At 48.7% G+C, this 23,668-nt stretch overlaps 1 protein-coding gene across 2 annotated transcripts in view; it reads right to left on the reverse strand.

Annotated features, from left to right (window-relative positions):
- MACROH2A2 (macroH2A.2 histone) overlaps nucleotides 1-23,429 on the reverse strand; it is a 62,193-nt gene extending 38,764 nt beyond the window's left edge. The window contains exon 1 of one of the 2 annotated variants that reach the window (XM_075610615.1): nucleotides 23,258-23,429. The gene's annotated coding sequence lies outside the window, so the exon portion shown is untranslated. Of the gene's footprint in view, nucleotides 1-13,999; nucleotides 14,126-23,257 lie in introns of those variants that run through there. The other variant, XM_075610616.1, reaches the window with a different exon arrangement.
- Nucleotides 23,430-23,668: the final 239 nt, after the last annotated feature.

Consider the following 23,668-nt stretch of genomic DNA (forward strand, 5'->3'; position numbering starts at 1 on the left):
CGCCTCCTCATTTAACCTACCCCAAAAGACCGTGTTCTAACCGTCCCGGACAAGCAGCGGAGCCCCGGAGTAAGCTGTTTGTCACAATATATATATATATATATATATATATATATATATATATATATATATAATTATTTATTTAATTCGTTATTGTGGGGCTGGGGTGTGTTTTTTTTATTATTGTGGGTAGTGGGGGTGTGTGAAGGGGGCATTAGCCCCAACGGTGGTTGTTTAGGGCTTGCGGGTGGGTAGCGGGAGGCCTTAACCCCTTCAGGACCGTAGCGGTATTAACTGCTACGGTCGTGAAGGGGTTAAGTGCCCCCGCAACCCCCCCGCAAGTCCTAAACTCACACCCAGGGCCAAATACCCCCCTCACCCATCCCCGCTACCCACAATAACGCTGGCACGGTGGGTTAACCCCTTCATTGCCTTAGCTTTTAAATGCCTTTTTCCTGCCTCGGATGCATGCCGGGGGGCTCCGGTGCGGGTATCAGCTCCGGAGACCCCCGGCATCAATCACAGGCAGGAAAAAGGGCTGATTTTTCCTAAGTGTCGCCCTTGCCGATGCTTCTCCTTCAGCAAGTTGCCAACTTTAGTTGGCGGGCTGGATTGGCCATAAAATCTCCAATCTGGCCTGCCGATCAGCACCAAAAAGCTGATCGGGGCTTACTGAATTCAGGCGGGAAAAAAAAGTCCCGATAAGTGGCTTATCGGCAGCCAGGTGGCGAAAAAATTTTTTTCGGAAGAAAAGTTGCCGATAATCCCCACTTATCGGGGCTTACTGAATCAGGAGGGCAAAAAACGGCTATAAAATGCCGAAAAAGCCTTATCGGGGCTTACTGCATGAGGCCCTATGTATGAAAATGGTTGCAATTCCTAAACGTTTCATACGATATTTTTGTTCAACCCCTTGAATTAAAGCTGAAAGTCTGCACTTCTATTGCATCTCGGTTGTTTCACTTCAAATCCATTGTGGTGGCGTACAGAACCAAAATTATGAAAATTGTGTCGGTGTCCAATTATTTCCAGACCTAACTGTATGTGTGTATATATATATATATATATATATATATATATATATATATATATATATATATACACACACATTTTTTCAAAAGAAAGAATGAAAAAAAAATGTTTTGTCAGGTTATTTTTCCTTTTTAACAGATCTCTTGGGAATGTGGATATCTTGGATACTGAATGAAAACCACTGTAGTAATTTTTTTCTACTCCCGCCAAAAATAAACATCACTGCACAGAGATAGATTCATCTCAGGCTGTTATAACTAATAATAGATCAAGAGCTCTGGGACGTTTCCACAAGCTTTATACACTCCACTGCAAGTATGAAGAACTAGCTTAGTCCATTAAAAGGTGTCACAACCTGCAATGAATATAAACTCTGTTTACATGACTCTTTTTGAGATGCAACACAGATACTAGAAAATTGCACATAGCTTACAAAGGTTTTGAACAACTCAAAATGTGTTTTTAACTAGACAGATTGCACCATTTAATGGCTTCTGTACCCTATTGTACTCTTATACTTATCTTGTATTACTCAATAAAACAAAAAAACGCTTCCCTGTATGTCATGTAAATTAGGGCATTAAGATTATTGCCTTGTGTGAATAAACTGGCAATTTATTTGTATATAATACAGCCATCATACAAAAAGCAAGTATATTAGACACAATGAACCTGTGCGCCAAAGGATATATAACCTAATTGTTTTACCGAATGCATAGGGTGATGAGAAAGACTATTCATCCTGTGATTAAGCTACTTTATAGTGTTCTTTGGATTCTTTTTAATGTCTATTATTAATGAAAAAATTAGCCTTTTCAAAAATCAATTTGACCATACGGTGACCTCCTACATCTTAATATGATTGCTTACCTGTTTAATGGCATCATATTATGCATAATATTCCAATGTGACTAAAGATAAAATAAAATGTTGCGGTTATAGGAGAGCTTGCAGGAACAAATGCTGCCGCTCTGTTAATAAGAGTGAGGTGTCACTTTACATAGTGCTGTGATATTCATGGGAGCACATGGGTGGCAGTAATGTGTCACGAGAATGTATAGAAAGAATATCCAAAAATAATATTCTAACCTAAAAAAGAAACACAATAACAAGGAATATTAATGAAGAGAAACCAAGCAACTGATCTCCTGTTACGTTGAATAACTCTTAGGCCGCGCCTACAGTGCCCGCGACGCGTGACGTCACCCGTCGCCACAAGCGAAAGTTGTATTTCGCTTTGCGGCGGCGTCGCGCACGCAGCGGCGACAATGCATTTGTTTTCGGGCGACGTCACATCGTCGGTAGTATAAGCGCGGCCTTAGGCTGCGCTTATAGTGCTGGCGACGCGACCGATGAAGTCACCCGTCGCCACCAGCGAAAGTTATCATTTGATTTTAAGCGACGTCGCTGGCAACAAGGCCAGTAACCTCACGAAAGGAGGCGGGCCGCGGTCTCTGATTGGTTTAGAGACAGTCACATGTGGCAACTGTCTCTACAAAATCAAATAGACCCGGCTTCAAAATGTTTGGTCGCGACGTCGCTCCGTCGCGCTTACTATAAGCGCTTGTGACGGAGTCAATGTATTTGTTTCGGAGCGACATCGCGTCGCCGTCGCCAGGCACTATAAGCGCAGCCTTTGGCTGCGGCCCCGTTGGCGCTGACCGCGCTCATGCTTGAGAGCGGTGACATCACCAGCTCTCCAAGCATGAGCGCCGGGTGTCCTGTCTATTTTGCTGAGGACGGGTGTTGAGCCCCCCTGTTTTAAATGAACAGTGATGATGAGCATTACACCTGTCTCACATCTTCCAACCCAACGCGAAATGACGCGGCAAAGAAGCAGATACAAGGGCCCATTAAGACATTGAGAAGCGAGGTGCACACCGTTGAAAATGCAGCAACTTCCATTCACTAGAACAGAAGCCGAAGAACCATTAATTACACGTTAATCCCCATCTCACCATCGAATAGGGACCCACGGGTATTAAAGCACCAGCCACCACTTCAGAGGCCTGTACTGTACATGGAGGACGTCTCCTCCTACGGTGTAAGTATGGTGATAACTTTATCATTGCCTAGGTAACAATACAAAAGGTGCCCCACTGTAATAATGCAGAGAAAAGAAGCAATTGCCCTCCTTTGTAACTTCAGCATCCTGCAATGTGAGAAGTGGAGGGGGTCTCTTAGGCTGCGTCCCCGCTAGCGCTGAGCGGGTGGCGCTTGCGGCGGGGACTTACATATATAGATATATGGAAGTGCCCGCTCACGCAGCGCTCGTGCACACCCGCTCACCCGCGATCGGCGCTTAGGTAAACAAAAAACCTATACTTACCTGCGCGCGCAACTACCCGCAATGCCCCCCTCCCCCGCGCGTGCGTACAAGCAGGACACCTGGCGCTCATGCTTGGAGCGCTCTCCAAGCATGAGCGCGCTCAGCGCCAGCGGGGACTCAGCCTTAGCAGTGACTATCTGCTGGGCGAGGGCTTTTATTAGGACTGAAAGGTGTGACCCATTTATTCATGATGCTGCAAAACATTGTTTTACATGGGAGTCAATGTTGGGTGGAAATAATGTGTAATAATGAGGGTGTGGACTTATTCTCTAAGGGGCATTCCCAGTGCTACTGTAGCTCACTAAAGACACTGGTTCCTCAAACCTCCCTTCAACAAATAATGTCAAACCCAGTGAGAACAGGCAGGGCTTTACTATATGTGCATGTCATAACAACATTATACAGCTTTGTGCTGGTGTGGGTCTGCTTGCTATTTAGAAAATGAATAGGAACAGAGTTCAAGATAACAAAGAGCAGTGCAAGGATAGAACGAAGAGCCTCCCTAATTAAATAACTGACATTATAAAAGACCAGATAAACTGGAAAAGGGTGTTTCATATTATTAGGTGATGAAATAATTATATCTGTGACAGTTGTACTTTGGATGTGGTTCAGCATTTTCCCCCTGTAATTACAACAGGTATATTAAAAATAGTGGCAGCAAACACAGGGATTGAGACGAATTACATTTGGGAATCGATTCTCTCTGGTTAGAGCTGCACATCCAACAGGCATGCTCATACAAACACAGATTACAGGCGCTCATACAAACGCAGATTACAGGTGCTCATACAAACGCAGATTACATACAGGTGCTCATACAAACACAGATTACAGGCGCTCATACAAACGCAGATTACATACAGGTGCTCATACAAACACAGATTACAGGCGCTCATACAAACGCAGATTACAGGTGCTCATACAAACGCAGATTACATACAGGTGCTCATACAAACAGCTGAACACATTACAGGTGCTCATACAAACGCAGATTACAGGCGCTCATACAAACACAGATTACAGGCGCTCATACAAACGCAGATTACAGGTGCTCATACAAACGCAGATTACAGGTGTTGATACAAACGCAGATTACAGGCGCTCATACAAACGCAGATTACATACAGGTGCTCATACAAACGCAGATTACAGGTGCTCATACAAACGCAGATTACAGATGCTCATACAAACGCAGATTACAGGTGCTCATACAAACGCAGATTACAGGCGCTCATACAAACGCAGATTACATACAGGTGCTCATACAAACGCAGATTACAGGTGCTCATACAAACACAGATTACAGGCGCTCATACAAACGCAGATTACAGGCGCTCATACAAACGCAGATTACAGGCGCTCATACAAACGCAGATTACAGGTGCACATACAAACGCAGATTACAGGTGCTCATACAAACACCTGCACACATTACAGGCGCTCATACAAACGCAGATTACAGGTGCACATACAAACGCTGCACACATTACAGGTGCACATACAAACGCCCGCACACATTACAGGTGCTCATACAAACGCCCGCACACATTACAGGTGCTCATACAAACACCCGCACACATTACAGGTGCTCATACAAACGCCCGCACACATTACAGGTGCACATACAAACGCCCGCACACATTACAGGTGCTCATACAAACACCCGCACACATTACAGGTGCTCATACAAACACCCGCACACCATTACAGGTGCTCATACAAACGCCCGCACACATTACAGGTGCTCATACAAACGCTGCACACATTACAGGTGCACATACAAACGCCCGCACACATTACAGGTGCTCATACAAACGCCCGCACACATTACAGGTGCACATACAAACGCCCGCACACATTACAGGTGCACATACAAACGCCCGCACACATTACAGGTGCTCATACAAACACCCGCACACCATTACAGGTGCTCATACAAACGCCCGCACACATTACAGGTGCTCATACAAACGCCGCACACATTACAGGTGCACATACAAACGCCCGCACACATTACAGGTGCTCATACAAACGCCCGCACACATTACAGGTGCACATACAAACGCCCGCACACATTACAGGTGCACATACAAACGCCCGCACACATTACAGGTGCTCATACAAACACCCGCACACATTACAGGTGCACATACAAACGCCCGCACACATTACAGGTGCTCATACAAACGCCCGCACACATTACAGGTGCACATACAAACGCCCGCACACGTTACAGGTGCACATACAAACGCCCGCACACATTACAGGTGCTCATACAAACACCCGCACACATTACAGGTGCTCATACAAACACCCGCACACATTACAGGTGCACATACAAACGCCCGCACACGTTACAGGTGCACATACAAACGCCTGCACACATTACAGGTGCACATACAGACGCCCGCACACGTTACAGGTGCACATACAGACGCCTGCACATGTAATGGGAAGGTCAGGAAGTGCAGGGCAGGCTTTTCCTTGAGCTGTAATTTGTTTGCTTGCTGGTTTTGGAGAAGTTTACAAAACACAGGACAGCTTTAGGCAAAATGTGCGCTGATCTTCTTCCAAATAGAAGAGGAGTAATGCCGACTGGGGGCAAAATAAGCATCATAACCAATTGTGGCACATGTGTGTTCTACTTGCTGGGGCAGGTTAGGTGTGACATCACTGCCTATGATGAACCTGGTTCGGATCCCAGCGTCAGCTCCTTCTGACCTTGAACAAGTTATTTTATCCCCTAAGCCCAGGTACTGAAATTAGATTGCAAGCTCTTCGAGGGAGGGACACATTGTATCTAAACAATTATATATGCATACTCTTAGGCCACGATTATAATGCACGTGATGCGGCTGTCGCATCTAAAACAAATTATTTTGTCGTGTCAGGATACAGACGCTCCGTCGCGCTTCCGCGCACTATCTGCTGCTTCCTTGAAAATTGAGGTATTTGTTTTGGTGGGTGCGGAATCGCGGCCTCAGCATTACATAAGTAAGCCCCCCCAGAGGTAATTAGTGCGGTTTAGCCTCGGTGGACCCCCAGGCTCCAATCCAGTAAATAAAACTAAATGAAAAAAAAAACATTTAAAAAAAAAACAAGCAGCCAAACAGCTCTGAGTGGATCCGAACGCTCCAGTTTGTGCATCGCTGCGTTAGGCAGCAGGAAGAGCAATTACTTGGGTGCGGTTATTTCGATTTATGTGCCAACCATTTGGATCCTTCTCAAGGTTTCAGTGGGGGGGAGTTACACGGTGTATCTCAAAAGTGCAGCACTCCCCCCCCCCCAACTCCTTTCTTTTTTTTTTTTTTATAGGATGGGAATTTTAGGGTTCCCGCAGAACTGCACTATTTTAAGTTCCTGGTACACAACAGTTCCTGAGATACTTAACGCTGACGTTTCCTGGTTTAAATCTCCCTTCAGGGGAAACAAAATGGCTGCCAAATCACGGGCCTTAAAGTCGGCCAAAACCGGTGAATACTTTTTAAGATCAGAATTTCAAATATATATCTGCAAAACAGAAACTGTGAAAGATGTCCCCCCCAAAATATATAGAAGGACTTACCTAGCGAGGGTGGGGGAAGGGGGGCACTTTTATTTGTTGCAACTACAATCTACATTGCTAAGTGGAACTGCACCTTTATAAGTGGGACCCTGTCTAAAATGAAAAGCTACAGTATAAATCAAGAAACGAAACAGTATTTCACTTCTTCTATTACCGCAGCACAGTTATTGCATTTTCATGCTTTAGGAGGAAGTTTATTCTATTCTCAAATTGCATCTTAAAGTTACAGTCAGTTGTAATATAAAGATAGATGTTGACTATGGGAGATTGGTATGAGAAGGGAAAGACAGAAACAATAGAGATTAGAATTAGGACACAGGGGAAATTATTTGTAGCCTCAGCTTGCCAGAGGCCCCAGAGAAGGGGCGGTTTACTCCAATCCCCAAGGGCGACCAACAGCTCAGGTGGCTCAGTCAGAGACTGAGCCACTGATTGAGCAACCTGTGTGAGAAACCCAATGTACAGCCGGGCACAATGTATATACAGAGGAAGCGGACGTTATCTGCACACGTTATAGCACTTCGTGGCACGTTTAGCAAATTGCGCGGTTTGGCAACTCGCGGCTCCACTGAATTGTATGGTCAATCCCATGATAACGCAAACCGTCCGGTAAAACGCACTGCGGCAGCAACACGAAATCACACGCTAGCGGCAAACTGTCCGGTAAAACGCACTGCGGCAGTAACACGAAATCACATGATAATGCAAACCGTCCGGTAAAACGCACTGTGGCAACAACACGAAATCACACGCTTACGGCAAACTGTCCTGTAAAACGCACTGCAGCAGTAACACGAAATCACACGCTAACGGCAAACCGTCCTGTAAAACGCACTGCGGCAGTAACACGAAATCACACGATAACGCAAACCGTCCGGTAAAACGCACTGCGGCAGTAACACGAAATCACACGATAACGCAAACGGTCCGGTAAAACGCAATGCGGCAGTAACACGAAATCACATGATAACGGTTACAATAATTTGCTACCTCTGCGCATAAATATGTCAAATATTAAATAAAATAAATCAATTGCGTAATGGCTGCCTGTGTGAGGTGGTTATCTTAATAGTCTCGTTATGAGAATATTTGACAAACATTGACGATTTATTCACATTTATATGGGGTTTAAAGAATAACATATGTAAATACATTAATATGCATGGCTTCTTTCTTTCTGTTATTGAATCCGTTATTAGGAATAATTGAATATTTTTAGTAGAGAATTGATGAATCAAAAGAAAACCCCAAATAAGGATCCGGTGAGTAAGGCCTCGGCCATGTTAAGTGCTTGCTGGCGGAAGCACGCTAACGCGCGCTCCCACACGCTCCCGCTCAGCACTGAGCCCCTACAGCCGCAATTAGAGCGGCTTTAGTAGGGGCTCACCTGCGCTTCCGCGCGCTTGCGGAAGCGCAGGTCTTAGGGGAATTTAAAATTCCCCCGCTTGCCGGCGAGACAGGCCGGTCACGTGAGCGGTTCGCCCAATGAGGGCGAACCAGCTCCGTGACGTCACTGGCCCGCCCCCGGCCAGTGACGCGCCCGCCCCCGGCCTGCCCCCTGACGGCTGCTGACGGCGCGTGCGGTAAGCAACCGCAAGGCCAGGGAAAGCACCCGCTTTCCCTGCGCCTCAGCACGCCAGCAGGCAGCATGGACTCAGCCTTATGGAGCACGGAGCTTCTATTACTTTATCTGGGGGTTCTGTTGGAGACGATTCATGGACCCCCATGGGGGCCACGGTTCTTAAGATACAAGTAGTTATTCCACCGAGCAAGAATAACTTGCTCCAACGGCCAATAAAAACACAGCAACATCATCATCAGATTGCCTCGCAGTTTGCTATTGGTTCCCCCGCCATGGACATGTTTATGGTATTCTGTGCCACACCCCAGCAGGTTATATATATATATATATAATATGTATATATATATATAATATACAGGCATACCCCGCATTAACGTACGCAATGGGACCGGAGCATGTATGTAACTATGTAACACAGGCATACCCCGCATTAATGTACGCAATTGGACCGGAGCATGTACACTGGCGACACACTTTATTCGAGCTAGGCTAGTCCCACGAATTCGGGTATACCCGGGTGTATTGAGGTTTGTGACTGTTTTCTGCCCGAGTGCATTGGGTTATTTTCCAGGCAGGGATTGAAGCATTTTATTCCCGCTGGCTGCAATACTGCACAGTATATATATATATACTGCATTACAATTCATGAATTTATGCCATCTGGTAGACACGCGAAGCATTGCAGCCTATTAAATCCTAATCATTATCATTTAACAGATCAGCCGCCCGTCAGCCAGGCATGAACCCAGGCTGGGAAGGCAAACGCAACGGGGCTTGTCAGAGGTGAGGAGCGGCGCATTCCAGGTATCTGCCAGCTACATACTGGGTATTTGCTCGAATAAAGTGTGTCGGTGCAGTATGTAAAGCGAAAATGTACTTAAAGTGAAGCACTACTTTTTCCCACTTATCGATGCATGTACTGTACTGTAATCGTCATATACGTGCATAACTGATGTAAATTACACATTTGTAACAGGCTCTATAGTCTCCCCGCTTGGCCACAGCTTCGGTATAGGTTGGGAGCCGGTATTGCTGTTCAGGACGTGCTGACAGGCGCATGCGGAAGCTGCCGTTTGCCTATTGGGTGATATGTCCTTACTAGCGAGTGTACTTAAAGTGAGTGTCCTTAAACCGGGGTATGCCTGTATATACATACACACACACACATTATAGAGGGAAAAATATTTCGCCCATACAAGATGCGAAGAAGACTCCATGATAAATGTTCAAAAGCAAAATATGTATTAAAATCACACACACCATTGTAGATGGACCCCGTGCAGTGTTCAAAATACCAACATTGGGGAATGAATCGTCGAAATATCTTGTGTTTTATGGAGTAAATAAACACATATTGTCCTTTTTTCCATTATTCCTGTGGTCAACGCAGGTATTTTGAACACTCCGGTGTCCATCTACATTCTATGATTACCTGTTTACCGAGCACGACACCTGCCAGATGAGGCAATCAATAGTTGAGTGTGTGGCCATTTTTGTTTAAAACCATGATATGTAAGAAATGGGGACTACGGCTTTAATGTACCATATACCCTTTGTTATATCTTAGAAATAATTGTGATATTTGTCATTGAGATTTCCGCAGTTGCTTTCCAGGTCTAACTTGGGAAAGTTCAAAATTATGAAGCAAACGTAAATTAGGGAATGTGTTGATCCGCTTACGATTTTCAATCTATTGCAAATTCAGTATACGGGACTGCACCTTTAGATATTAGCTCATCCATTGTCTTTTTTAAGACATTAAAAGGTACATTTTTACAAAGCTGTTACATTACAGATGCAGATGATGGCCTTTATTTGTGCTATTAAACAAAAAATATGCATTAGCAAACAGATATCACTAATATATATATATATTAATATATATATATATATATATATATATATATATATATATATATATATATATATATAAAAACAAACAAAGGAAAAAGGCAGCGCCTCTGATTCTAGATATTATATTAATCTCAAGTTAAAGTGTTACAACTGGATATATATTTATATGTCTATGAAGAATAATAAAACCAAAAAAGAATTATATAAAAATATATAAAATTGTGATTCTAATGAAAAATCAATAGATATAGTAACACCTAAAAATCTATACCTGTGCTCTATTCTAAGAAAAAACTATACACAAACAAATAATGTGACATTAACGTGCTTAAAAATAAAACCACATAAATGTACAAAGAAAGAGGGTAAAAACCAGTCCTCAGTAGAAAGTCCAATATGAAGTAGATGCTAGTGCAGGGGGTCTCCGGCTGCTCTCGAAGTGGACTAAACACATCCACAGGGAATCTAGGAGAAAAACAGAGGAGAGAGCGCACGCCCCATAGCGTAAAATACACTTTGAGAAAGTTACCCGTGAGTGACGAAACGCGTCAGGGAGCGTCATCACGTTGGACGCATTGACACTACGTCATCATAGAGCGCTGGAGCGGACCGATCCATGCGCTGGTGTTACAGAGGCCTGGCAATTCGGAGTTACCTTTTTGGACTCTAAAATAACATCCTATATCTACTGGCCCTGAAAATCTGCTAAAGACTTCTGCTGGGATGTATACTCATCCTGCATTGAGAGCGGATTTCACCCCAAGGACAGGAATCAGTGACCGGATGGTGGTGATTATATCACGCAATGCCTATTTTATTTGTACTTTTGTAAGTGCATTTTTACCCCCCCCCCTCTTCCCCTTCCCCTCATTAAATTTACTATTTTACGCTATGGGGCGGACGCTCTCTCCTCTGTTTTTCTCATATATATATATATTAGGGTTGCCAGTTTACTTCTCTAAAAATATTGGACACAATGGTGAAAGGTGCGATGCGCTCAAGACACACGCACGCTCAAGACACATGTTCGAGACACACACACCTCTCTCTTCGCTCTCTGCTCTGTGCTGTTTCCTCCTGTCCTTGGCCCCACCCTCTGGCTCCCGACACCTCCTGATTGGCTGCTGCTGGGTTATGCAGCCAATCAGGATGGAGGAAGCTGCCCTGCTCTCTCCCTGCTCAGGGAAATCAGTGTACCCCCCCAAGTTGGTTAGGCCACTATGTCTGGACACATACATGTACAGTATTACCTCTAATTTTTTACTGGACTAAGTGTCCAAATACAGGACAGTCTAGTTCAATACTGGACACCTGGCAACCCTAAATTATAATATACTAGCTGAGAGCCCCGGCGTTGCCCGGGATGTTTGTGGTGTGGGTGTGGCATTTGGGTGAGGAGTGGTCAACGCGGCCCATGTGCGGTGGTAGTGCTGCTGTGGCTGTACTGATGGTGATTGTATCGGTGTGCTGATTTTGGAGGGTTTGGTGCTGATGTGGGGGTGCGGATGTGGGGGTGCGGATGTGGGTGTGCCGATGGGGGAGGTGCAAAGGTGCCGATGTGTGGGTGCTGATGGTGTTGATGGGGGCTGGGAATGGCGGGGAGCCGAGAATGCCAGTGTGCTGGGGGGGCATGGGATAGCGGTGTGCTGATGTGGTTTTGCTGGGGATAGTGTGTGTGTGTATACGTGTGTGTGTATACACACGTGTGTGTGTATACACGTGTGTGTGTATACATGTTTGTGTGTGTGTATACATGTTTGTGTGTATACATTGTATGTGTGTGTGTGTGTGTATACATGTGTACGTGTGTGTGTGTGTGTGTGTACGTGTGTGTATACACATGTGTGTGTATACACATGTGTGTATAGACGTGTATACACATGTGTGTGTAGACATTGTGTGTATGTATATATTGTGTGTGTGTGTGTATACATGTGTACGTGTGTGTATACACATGTGTATACACATGTGTGTATACATAGTATGTGTGTGTGTGTGTGTACATGTGTGTGTGTACATTTGTGTGTGTATACATGTTTGTGTGTGTGTATACATGTTTGTGTGTGTGTGTACATTTGTGTGTGTATACATGTTTGTGTGTGTGTATACATGTTTGTGTGTGTGTATACGTGTGTGTATACATGTGTGTGTATACACGTGTGTGTGTGTGTGTGTGTGTATACATGTGTGTGTGTATACATTATGTGTATGTATACGTGTGTGTGTATGTGTACATGTGCGTGTGTGTATGTCTCCATGTGTGTGTATACACATGTGTATATACACATGTGTATACACGTGTGTATACACGTGTGTATACACGTGTGTATACATGTTTGTGTGTATACATAGTATGTGTGTGTGTGTGTATACATGTGTGTGTGTACATTTGTGTGTATACATGTTTGTGTGTGTATACACGTGTGTATGTGTGTGTGTGTGTGTGTGTGTGTGTATACATGTGTGTATACATGTGTGTGTGTATACATGTGTGTGTGTATACATGTGTGTGTGTATACATTATGTGTATGTATACATGTGTGTGTGTGTGTACGTGTGTGTATGTGTACATGTGCGTGTGTGTATGTCTCCATGTGTGTGTGTATGTCTCCATGTGTGTGTGTACGTGTACATGTGTGTGAGTATACGTGTACATGTGTGTGTGTGTACGTGTCTACGTGTACATGTGTGTGTGTGTCTACGTGTACATGTGTGTGTGTCTACGTGCGTGTGTATACGTGTGTGTGTGTCTACGTGTGTGTGTGTATACGTGTGTGTGCGTATACGTGTGTGTGTGTATACGTGTGTGTGTGTCTACGTGTGTGTGTGTGTCTACGTGTGTGTGTGTGTCTACGTGTGTGTGTGTGTCTACGTGTGTGTGTGTCTACGTGTGTGCGTGTGTCTACGTCTGTGTGTGTGTCTACGTGTGTGTGTGTACACGTGTGTCTACGTGTGTGTTTGTACGTGTGTGTGTTTGTACGTGTGTGTGTGTGTATACGTGTGTGTACGTGTGTGTGTGTGTAAACGTGTGTCTGTGTGTATACGTGTGTGTCTGTGTGTATACGTGTGTGTCTGTGTGTATACGTGTGTGTCTGTGTGTATACGTGTGTGTCTGTGTGTATAGGTGTGTGTGTGTGTGTGTGTATAGGTGTGTGTGTGTGTGTATAGGTGTGTGTCTGTGTGTATAGGTGTGTCTGTGTGTCTACGTGTGTCTACGTGTTTGTTTGTGTCTACGTGTGTCTACGTGTGTCTGTGTGTCTACGTGTACCTGTGTGTATACGTGTGTGTGTGTGTATACGTGTGTCTGTATAGGTGTGTGTGTGTGTGTGTGTGTGTGTCTGTCTACATGTGTGTGTGTGTCTACATGTGTGTGTGTGTCTACATGTGTGTGTCTGTGGACGTGTGTGTGTGCCTACATGTGTGTGTGTGCGTGTGTGTGTGTGTGTGTGCCTACATGTGTGTGTGTGCGCCTACATGTGTGTGTGTGTGTGGTCTCTGTGTGTGTGTGTCTCTGTGTATGTGTATGTGTATGTGTATGTATATATATATATATATATAGTGTGTGTGTGTGTATGTATGGAGGGTTGAGGCTGGCAATGAAGGAATGGGGGGGGGTGGGGGGAGAGCTGCTTACCTTGCAGTCGGCAGCATGTTCCTCGAGGTGAGGCCTCCTGCAGGGCGGGAGCCCCCCCGCTGCCTCCGGCTCGAGGTGAGGCCTCCTGCAGGGCGGGAGCCCCCCCGCTGGCCTCCGGCTCGAGGTGAGGCCTCCTGCAGGGCGGGAGCCCCCCCGCTGCCTCCGGCTCGAGGTGAGGCCTCCTGCAGGGCGGGAGCCCCCCCGGCTCGAGGTGAGGCCTCCTGCAGGGCGGGAGCCCCCCCGCTGCCTCCGGCTCGAGGTGAGGCCTCCTGCAGGGCGGGAGGGCGGGAGCCCCCCCGCTGCCCACCGGCTCGAGGTGAGACCTCCTGCAGGGCGGGAGCCCCCCCGCTGCCCTCCGGCTCGAGGTGAGGCCTCCTGCAGGGCGGGAGCCCCCCCGCTGCCCCCCGGCTCGAGGTGAGGCCTCCTGCAGGGCGGGAGCCCCCCCGCTGCCCTCCGGCTCGAGGTGAGGCCTCCTGCAGGGCGGGAGCCCCCCCGCTGCCCTCCGGCTCGAGGTGAGGCGGCGGTGCCGAGGAGCGTTGCAGGCGGCGCCGGGTAGGCTGGTCTTTGCTGTGAGGGGGGTGGGAGAGGTGAGCCGGTGCCGAGGAGCGTGCGGCGAGGCCCGTGGGTATGCTGCCTCACCCATCCGGCCGCTCCCACGTGGATGTGAGGCGGGAGGCAGCGTGTTGTGGCCGCTCCCCCGCGTGTGTCCCGGGCGCTCGCTCCGCTCCCCCGCTGACTGTAGCGGCGCCGGGGTGTGAGCTTGGGGGGGGGGGGTGTGTGAGCTTGGGGGGGGGGGGTGTGAGCTTGGGGGGGGGTGAGGTGTGTGTGAGCTTGGGGGGGGGGGGGGTGTGTGTGTGTGTGTGTGTGTGTGTGTGTGTGTGTGTGTGTGTGTGTGTTTTTTTTTTTTTTTTTTTTTTTTTTTTGTGGACCTTTGGCCCGTCACTCCGCCTCAGGGGCGGGCCAAGGGGGTGGTGTGAGTGTGTGAGGCCAATGAGAGGTGTGCGGGGGCGGGCGGCCCATGGGACCAATGAGATTGCCGCTAGGGACACCGGACATCCAGCAGGCAGGCATGCATGCAGGCAGGCAGGCAGGCAAACATACAGTGCTTTCACTAATATAGTATAAGATATATATATTATATATAGATGTAGCCGTGACCCCTGATTCACCCCAAAGAATGGGAGGTTGCGCTTGCAAAGAGTAGTTGCAAAAGCCCGCGAAGGAGGAGAGTGCATTTGGCGGGAGATAGAGCAGTCCCTTGACCCAACAGCCCTGCGGGGAGGGTCAGGTGAGAGTCTAGCCTATGGGTGGAGGAGTTGCCAGAGATATAGGCAGTGTTTGCGCGCACGTGGAGTCAGAGCTGATTGGAGAGGAGACGGAGAGACTGTGAGGGGAGGTTGACCACCCCGGCGCAGGCCAGGTGCCCCAGGCCCAGCTAGCCCTGAGTCACCTTAGAGACAAGCTGAGCTAGGGATCGCCTTAGTAAGGTTCCTGTCCCCTTAGTACTGTTGGTTTTGACCTGGACTATTCTGTCGAAAGGGAGGTCTGGGCTCAGACCCCTTTGGAGTTGCCAGAGTCCGGGTGGGAGCGCCCCTGACCCTAGGGAGAAAGAGAGATAGAGCGGTGTCGACGCACAGAGACCCTTTTTGAAGATCGTGGCAGTTCCGAGCACCGGAGTGCTCGGCAGGTATTTCATCATGTGCACCAACTGTATCTTTCATTCACCCGAGACATAGTGGCTGCGTAGTCACCCATACACACACAGACAGAGCCTGCTGTGTGCGGGAGGACTAAGCAGTAGGATTGGACACGGGGTGGGATCACCCGGTGGCGGGTGTGGGGATTATAGATTGGCGTCCGCCGAGGCGCAAGTTGTGTTGCGTCCGCCGTGGCGCTAGGAGATGGTGACGTCCGCCGTGGCGTGTTATATAACGTATACACATATATAGGAATGTTATGGCTTGTAATGTACCGTGAGTTTGACCTGCCAGTAAAAGAGATTGGTTTTAGAACTTGGCTGTGTAAGTGTAATTCTTGCATATACGTCCTGCGAAGACTCACTCCCCCTTTGGCGGGATCTGTCGCAGGTGGAGGCGCTGCACCCGTTATAAATATTGCGCGCACCCCAGGCTCTCCGTGGCAGAGACTAGGCCCTGTGAGCCAGCAGGTAACACAGCACATAGTAGCCGCTTGCTAGTGATAGGAAGCAGGGCTACATATATATATATATATATATATATATATATATATATAAATATATATATATATATCTTATACTATATTAGTGAAAGCACTGTATGTTTGCCTGCCTGGATGTCCGGTGTCCCTAGCGGAAATCTCATTGGTCCCTTGGGCCGCCCGCCCCCACACACCTCTCATTGGCCTGAGGCGGAGTGACGGGCCAAAAAACACACACACACACACACACACACACACACACACACACACACACACACACACACACACACACACACACACACACACACAGTGTCACCACACACACACAGTGTCACACACACACAGTGTCACACACACACAGTGACACACACACACAGTGTCACACACACACACACACACACACACACACACACACACACACACACACACACACACACACACAGTGTCACACACGGTGTCACACACGGTGTCACACACACACACACACACACACACACACACACACACACACACACACACACACACACACACACACACTGTCACACACACTGTCACACACACTGTCACACACACACACACACACACACACACACACACACACACACACACACACACACACACACACACACACACACACACACACACTGTCACACACACACACACTGTCACACACACACACACACACACACACACACACAGTGTCACACACACACACACACACACACACACACACACACACACACACACACACACTGTGTCACACACACACACACACACACACACACACACACCTCCCTGAACATCGTGACCCGCGCGCACCTCCTCCTCTCCCCGTGTCTCCCGCGCTTTCACCCCGCCCCCCCCCCCCCCTGGCGCCGCTACAGTCAGCGGGACACACACACTATTATTACCCCTTCAGCGCCCCCCCCCACCCAGTGTCAGCGGCCGTGCGAGACCCCCCTCTATATCGCCCACCTCTCCCCCCCCACACATATACATGCCCCCCCCTCCCCGGCGCTCACAACTCACCCCCCTCCCCGGCGGGGTAACAGCCAGTGGCCAGGCAGCCTGCCTCGCGGCACCGAGTGCCCAAGATGGCGGCGGCCTCACTCGCGGCGGCCGGAAGCCTCCCTGTTTCCCGCGCTTTCAGCCCCCCACCCCCCCGGCGCCGCTACAGTCAGCGGGGGAGCGAGCGAGCGCCCGGGACACAGCGGGGGAGCGGCCACAACACGCTGCCTCCCGCCTCAGATCCACGTGGGACCTGCCGGACGGCTGAGGGAGCGGACTTCACCTCCCCTCACCCCCCTTCACCTCCCCTCACCCACCCCTCACCCCCCTTCACCTCCCCTCACCCTCCCCTCACCCTCCCCTCACTCCACTTCCCCTCCCTTCCACATCCCCTCCACCCCCCCTTCACCTCCCCTCCACCCCCCCTTCACCTCCCCTCCACCCCGCTTCACCTCCCCTCCACCCCGCTTAACCTCCCCTCCACCCCCCTTCACCTCCCCTCCACCCCGCTTCACCTCCCCTCCACCCCCCTTCACCTCCCCTCCACCCCCCTTCACCTCCCCTCCACCCACCCTTCACCCCCCCTTCACCTCCCCTCCACCCCCCCTTCACCTCCCCTCCACCCCCCTTCACCTCCCCGCCACCCGCCCTTCACCTCCCCGCCACCCCCCCCTTCACCTCCCTGCCCCCCCCCTTCACCTCCCCGCCCCCCCCCTCACCTCCCCGCCACCCCCCCTCCACCCCCCCTTCACCTCCCCTCCGCCCCCTTCACCTCCCCTCCACCCCCTTCACCCCCCCTTCACCTCCACTCCACCCCCCCTTCACCTCCACTCCACACCCCCATCACCTACCCGCCACCCCCCCTTCACCTCCCCGCCACCCCCCCCCCTTCACCTCCCCTTCACCTCCCCGCCACCCCCCCCCCATTCACCTCCCCGCCACCCACCTCCCCTTCACTCCCCCTTCACCCCCCCTACACCTCCCCTTCACCTCCACTCCACCCTCCCCTACACCTCCTCTACACCCCCCCCTTCACCTCCCCTCCACACCACCTTCACCTCCCCTCCCCACCCCCTTCACCTCCCCTCCACACCCCCTTCAGCTCCCCTCCACACCCCCTTCAGCTCCCCTCCACACCCCCTTCACCTCCCCTCCACCCCCCTTCACCTCCCCTCCACCCCCTCCACCCCCCTTCACCTCCCCTCCACCCCCCTTCACCTCCCCTTCCCACCGCCTCCCCCCCCTTCCCACCGCCTCCCCCCCCTTCCCACCCCCCCCTCCCCCCCCTTCCCAACGCCTCCACCCCCCCTTCCCACCGCCTCCACCCCCCCTTCCCACCACCCCCCCCTTCCCCTTCCCACCTCCTCCCCCTTCACGCCACCTCCCCCCTCCTCCCCCTTCACACCACCTCCACCCTCCTCCCCCTTCACACCACCTCCCACCTCCCCCCACCCGCCGCACGCATTCAACAGACAACCCACACACTCGACACACACCTGCCGCATCCTGCCCCTACGCAACAATATCACTGACCAGCTGTCACCCGCCGCCTCACACCCTAGCAAGACCCCAACCCACAGCCAGCACTCACTACCCACGCGCCACCCGTACTGAACACCCATCCGCCGCCTCACACCCTAGGAAGACACACGCCTCACATTTTCACATCACTTATGTCACCAAAATATACATTGTACTGTGGTGTGTTTACAATAAACCATTTTTAAACAACATCGTATTACATTTTCTTCCATCTTTCTTTTCAACATTATTATGAAACCTTTACAACAAATAGTCATCTATTGTTCCACGATTTATAAATAATACTACCTATTACGCATTTACATCCCGGGCAACGCCGGGTCTCTCAGCTAGTATATATATAAAATTCATCGTAAACACTGAGTAAATGTTCATCAGTCATACAAAATAGCGTCAACACCATATAAAGAAAGCATACCAGGCAAACAAAACATGATAAGCATTATCTGAATGTATACACTTTGTGTTCAGCGTTTTCACAGATCTCATAAGGATGGCAAATTTGAGTTCAATTCAAATATCTTCTACTCCCATGCAAGCATTTACTGAGCCCTGAATTCATTCATTGAGTTTCCCTATGTTAAGCTGGCAAGTTAAAAGAATAGAGAACAGTGAAAGTGAGAGCTCACTGCAGACAAACAAAAGTGAAGCAATGAATTCATAATGTGCTGTACCTGTATGTAACTTAAGACCTAACTTTCACTAGGATACGAACAAAACGGGTGGTTTGATAATATCAACCTAAAAGGCCAGACAAACCCATCTGTTTAATAATTAAAAAAAAAAAACATGATTTAATACTATAATAATATAATCCAGCAGCAATTGGAAATAAAATAATGAAATACAAGCAAACCCCTTGCCAGCTCAGAATATATTTGCATTTTTAACATTTATTTTTTAACACACGAACCGTATTGGTTACATAAATCATCTGAGCAATATAATAGTATTTGACACTGACTTGAAAGCACTATTATATAACGACTCCTCAAAATATTACGCCAACTTGTAGTAAAGGTGTCTCCGAAGCAAACATGGGAATTATGTAAGAACAGCAGTCGTTAAATTGATATCATCTGAGACGTTTTACATTCGTATCTAATAGCATCAATGTCCAAAGCTATTTTGCCTTATTTGTGATTAGGGGAACAGATATATAAAGCCATATAAGGAGTTACAAGACACACATATCATAGGGTTTATCAAATAATTCATGATAATAAAGTCAAAATATTCTCAGTACAGGCATACCCCGGTTTAAGGACACTCACTTTGGGCCTCATGCAGAGAGCAGCGCTATTTAAAATCTCGCCATTTTCCGGAGAAAATCGCGCAAAAAACAGCTGAAAATGGCGAGGTAGGAAAAACACGCCAATTTTTTTTTTCTATTTGAAAATCTCGCCGCGCGGTTGGCGAGAAACTACATCTCGCCAGTCTGAAAAGTATCCGAATTCAGAAAGGCGCGCTCGCCATCTAGCGGCTGTTTTTGGCGCGATTTTCTTCAATTTTCTCCGCCAACTAAAGTTGGCAAGAAGCAGGAGCTCGCCGGCTATAGGGAAAAAAAAATAAATGCGCGATTTTTTTTTTTCCCTTTCAGCTGCGCGCATCTCCTCATTTACAATTCTCCACATGCAGTAATGCTAAAAATAGCGGATTTCGCCCATTTCTCCATATGGAGAATAAAACTCCATTAAACCTACTTTTTATTCCCCTCTCCAATTTTAAAAAGCGCTGCTCTCTGCATAGGCCCCATAAAGTACACTCGCGAGTAAGGACATATCGCCCAATAGGCAAACGGCAGCTTGCGCATGCGCCTGTCAGCACGTCCTGAACAGCAATACCAACTCCATACCTGTACCGAAGCTGTGCGCAAGCAGGGAGACTATAGAGCCTGTTACAAATGCGTTATTTACATCAGTTATGCACGTATATGATGATTGTAGTACAGTACATGCATCGATAAGTGGAAAAAAGGTAGTGCTTCACTTTAAGTACATTTTCACTTTACATACATGCTCCGGTCCCATTGTGTACGTTAATGCGGGGTATACCTGTATTACAGGCAGTAATATACTCTGAAGCAAAAACCCCAACCGAAGTCAATGGCCCTTTATTCTGTAAGGTGTGATCAAAGCAGACTACGTATTGCGTCAAAAGCCCCATTGACCTTAATGCGTTTTTTTTCCTGCGATAGGACGTCATCTGCGCTTAGCACGCGTTACAGAATAAGAGCCAATCAGTTTTACGAACGATAACAGCGTGATCGCCTACTTCGTAGTCTATCGAACTACCCTCTAAAAAAGTTCCCAACAAGGTGAAATAATCCTTTTTAGAAATCAGATGCGTCAAAAAGTACAAAAAAAAAAACCCATAAAATACGCTATTTCTCATATAGCTGCAAAAAGAAAATATGGATTTCTGTGCAAATGTCTCAGTGCTAGAAAAGCTTGTATACACCACACAGATGTAATATGCTGCAGACAAATGGTGGCAGAATAGAAAGGAGGAATAGTGTGCAAGTGCTGAGACATGTAACAGGCCCTCCGCCTCTTTAAGAGGCCTAGCTGCAAAACAGCAGCCAGCAAAGCCTGCAAACCCGGATTATGTATTGAAGAAAATAAATCCATAGGACACAAACAATCAGATACAACTGATCAACTGTATACAGCCCTAATTATTATTACTGCCCCCCCCCCCCCCCAGTACAACATATTTTCATATATAATTAATACAAAATTTATTATTTAATTCCAGTAAAAATAAATAGGAGAACATAAATAAGAGGAAGGGGTGTCTTATTGATAGCAAGGGGGTAAGGGAGAGGAAGGGGGGGAAGAGGTGGGGGGGAAGGGGGGGGGGAAGAGGGGAGAGAGAAGGGGGATGAGGAAAGAGGGGAGATAGAAGGGGTGAGGAAAGAGGGGCCAGAGAAGGAGGTAGGGAAAAGGGATGGTGGAAGGGGGGATGAGGGGAGAGAGGGAAGTCACTGAAGGGGATGAGGAAAGGGGTGAGAAGGGGAAAGAGAGGGAGGGAAATAGGGAGACAGAGAGAATCGAGGGGGGTGAGAGAGAGAAGGGGGATAGGGCGAGAAAGAGAAGGGGGGATGGGGAGAGAGGAGAGGGAAAGAGAAGGGGGGATGAGGAGAGGGAAAGAGAAGGGGGGATGGGGAGAGAGAGGAGAGGGGAAAAAAGAGAAGGGGGGGGGAGTCACAGAAACAAAGAGCAAGAGGTAGAAAATGAAACTCTTCCTGTTGGGAAAGCGGGATTGACATGAACACAGAGGTGGGGAGAGGAGGAGGGGTCTTTTTATTCTCTGTCTGGGAGCTGAGAGGAAGAAGCGGGAGTGGAGGAGGGGGGCAGGAGGAGGATGGGGAGAGGGCAGGAGGAGGATGGGGAGAGGGCAGGAGGAGGATGGGGAGAGGGCAGGAGGAGGATGGGGAGAGGGCAGGGGGAGGATGTGGAGAGGGCAGGAGGATGGGGAGAGGGCAGGAGGAGGATGGGGAGAGGGCAGGAGGAGGATGGGGAGAGGACAGGAGGATGGGGAGAGGACAGGAGGATGGGGAGAGGGCAGGAGGAGGATGGGGAGAGGGCAGGGGGAGGATGGGGAGAGGGTAGGGGGAGGATAGGGAGAGGGCAGGAGGAGGATGGGGAGAGGGCAATGGGAGGACGGGGAGAGAGGGCAAGGGGAGGAGGGGGAGAGGGAAGGATGGGGAGGGGGCAGGAGGAGGATGGGGAAGGGGCAGGAGGAGGGGGATGGGGAGAGGGCAAAAGGAGGATGAGGAGAGGGCAGGGGGAGGATCGGGAGAGGGCAGGAGGAGGATGGGGAGTATTATCTCTCACCCCGGCCTGGCAGCGGGGGTGGGGGGGCTAGAAAGTGTGTGCTCCGGGCGGTCTGAGACACAAAGTGCCCCTTCCCAGGGCAGCGCAATGCTGGGCGCACACGCAATCCCGGGTGCAAATAAATAATAATAACAAGAATCCCACGTGAAATCACTTCTTGCTGCTATGTGCAAAAAACGGCCTAGGACGCGGTAAAGAGAGGTCTCTCCTGTATACAGGCGGAGAGAAGCGCCCCTTCCTCAGTGTTATACAGTACAGACATGTATTTGGTGTCATGCTTTATTGGCTGGGGGGAGGGGGTCCGGCAGGAAAATTACATTTTTAAAACGTTTTCAGGAATAAATTCGCTCTCCACCAGCAATGTAAACAAGGGAGGATGCAAGAACCAGCGCAATAAATAGGAATATAATGAATTACATGGGGGGGGGAGGGGTAAAAAACCCTCCCCCATCGGGAGCAGAGGGGCTTTCATTTTCCTATATTTGAATGTAAACAAAACAAAAAACGGTCATCTATATCACACCTAATGTTAGGAAGAGGCTGCAGGGCTGCTGCGTCCCCTTTAAATACATTTCTTTCTGGCTACATTTGTATCTGTCCGGGCTGTGCTTATTCATTGCAGAGCAGAAGCCATTCATTGCAAGAGATGTGCCCTCCTCCTCCCCAGGCTGCTGCCTCTTCTCCTTCTTACCTTGCTCTCTAGTCTATTTCTATCCCCTCTGTTTCTTGCTTCAAGGAGATGGCTGCAAAGTAGGAGGTGGCTGAGATCTTCTTTTGTATTGTTTCTTTTTGTGTGTGTCTTTGTATCCTTTCTATTATTTTGTTTTCTTCTCTTCCCCCCCCACCCCCCCCAAACCAGTGTGTAAATGGAAGCTCTTGGAGGCTGATAGTAAAAACCAGGAGGTGGGACAGAGGGCAAAAAAAAAAAAAAATAAGGGGGGGAAAGAGGAGGAGAGAAAGGGGACAGCCCTGTACAGGGAATTAAATAAAATACCACCCCTAGGAGGAGTTCAAGCAAATTGATTTCCTAACTTTTAGATCTGGTTTCTCTTTGCTGGGTGCATATGGAGTAGGGGGGGGGGAGTAGTTTTGTGTGTGTCTG

The sequence above is a fragment of the Ascaphus truei genome, chromosome 8 (genome assembly GCF_040206685.1).
Source record: "Ascaphus truei isolate aAscTru1 chromosome 8, aAscTru1.hap1, whole genome shotgun sequence".
Lineage (NCBI taxonomy): Eukaryota > Metazoa > Chordata > Amphibia > Anura > Ascaphidae > Ascaphus > Ascaphus truei.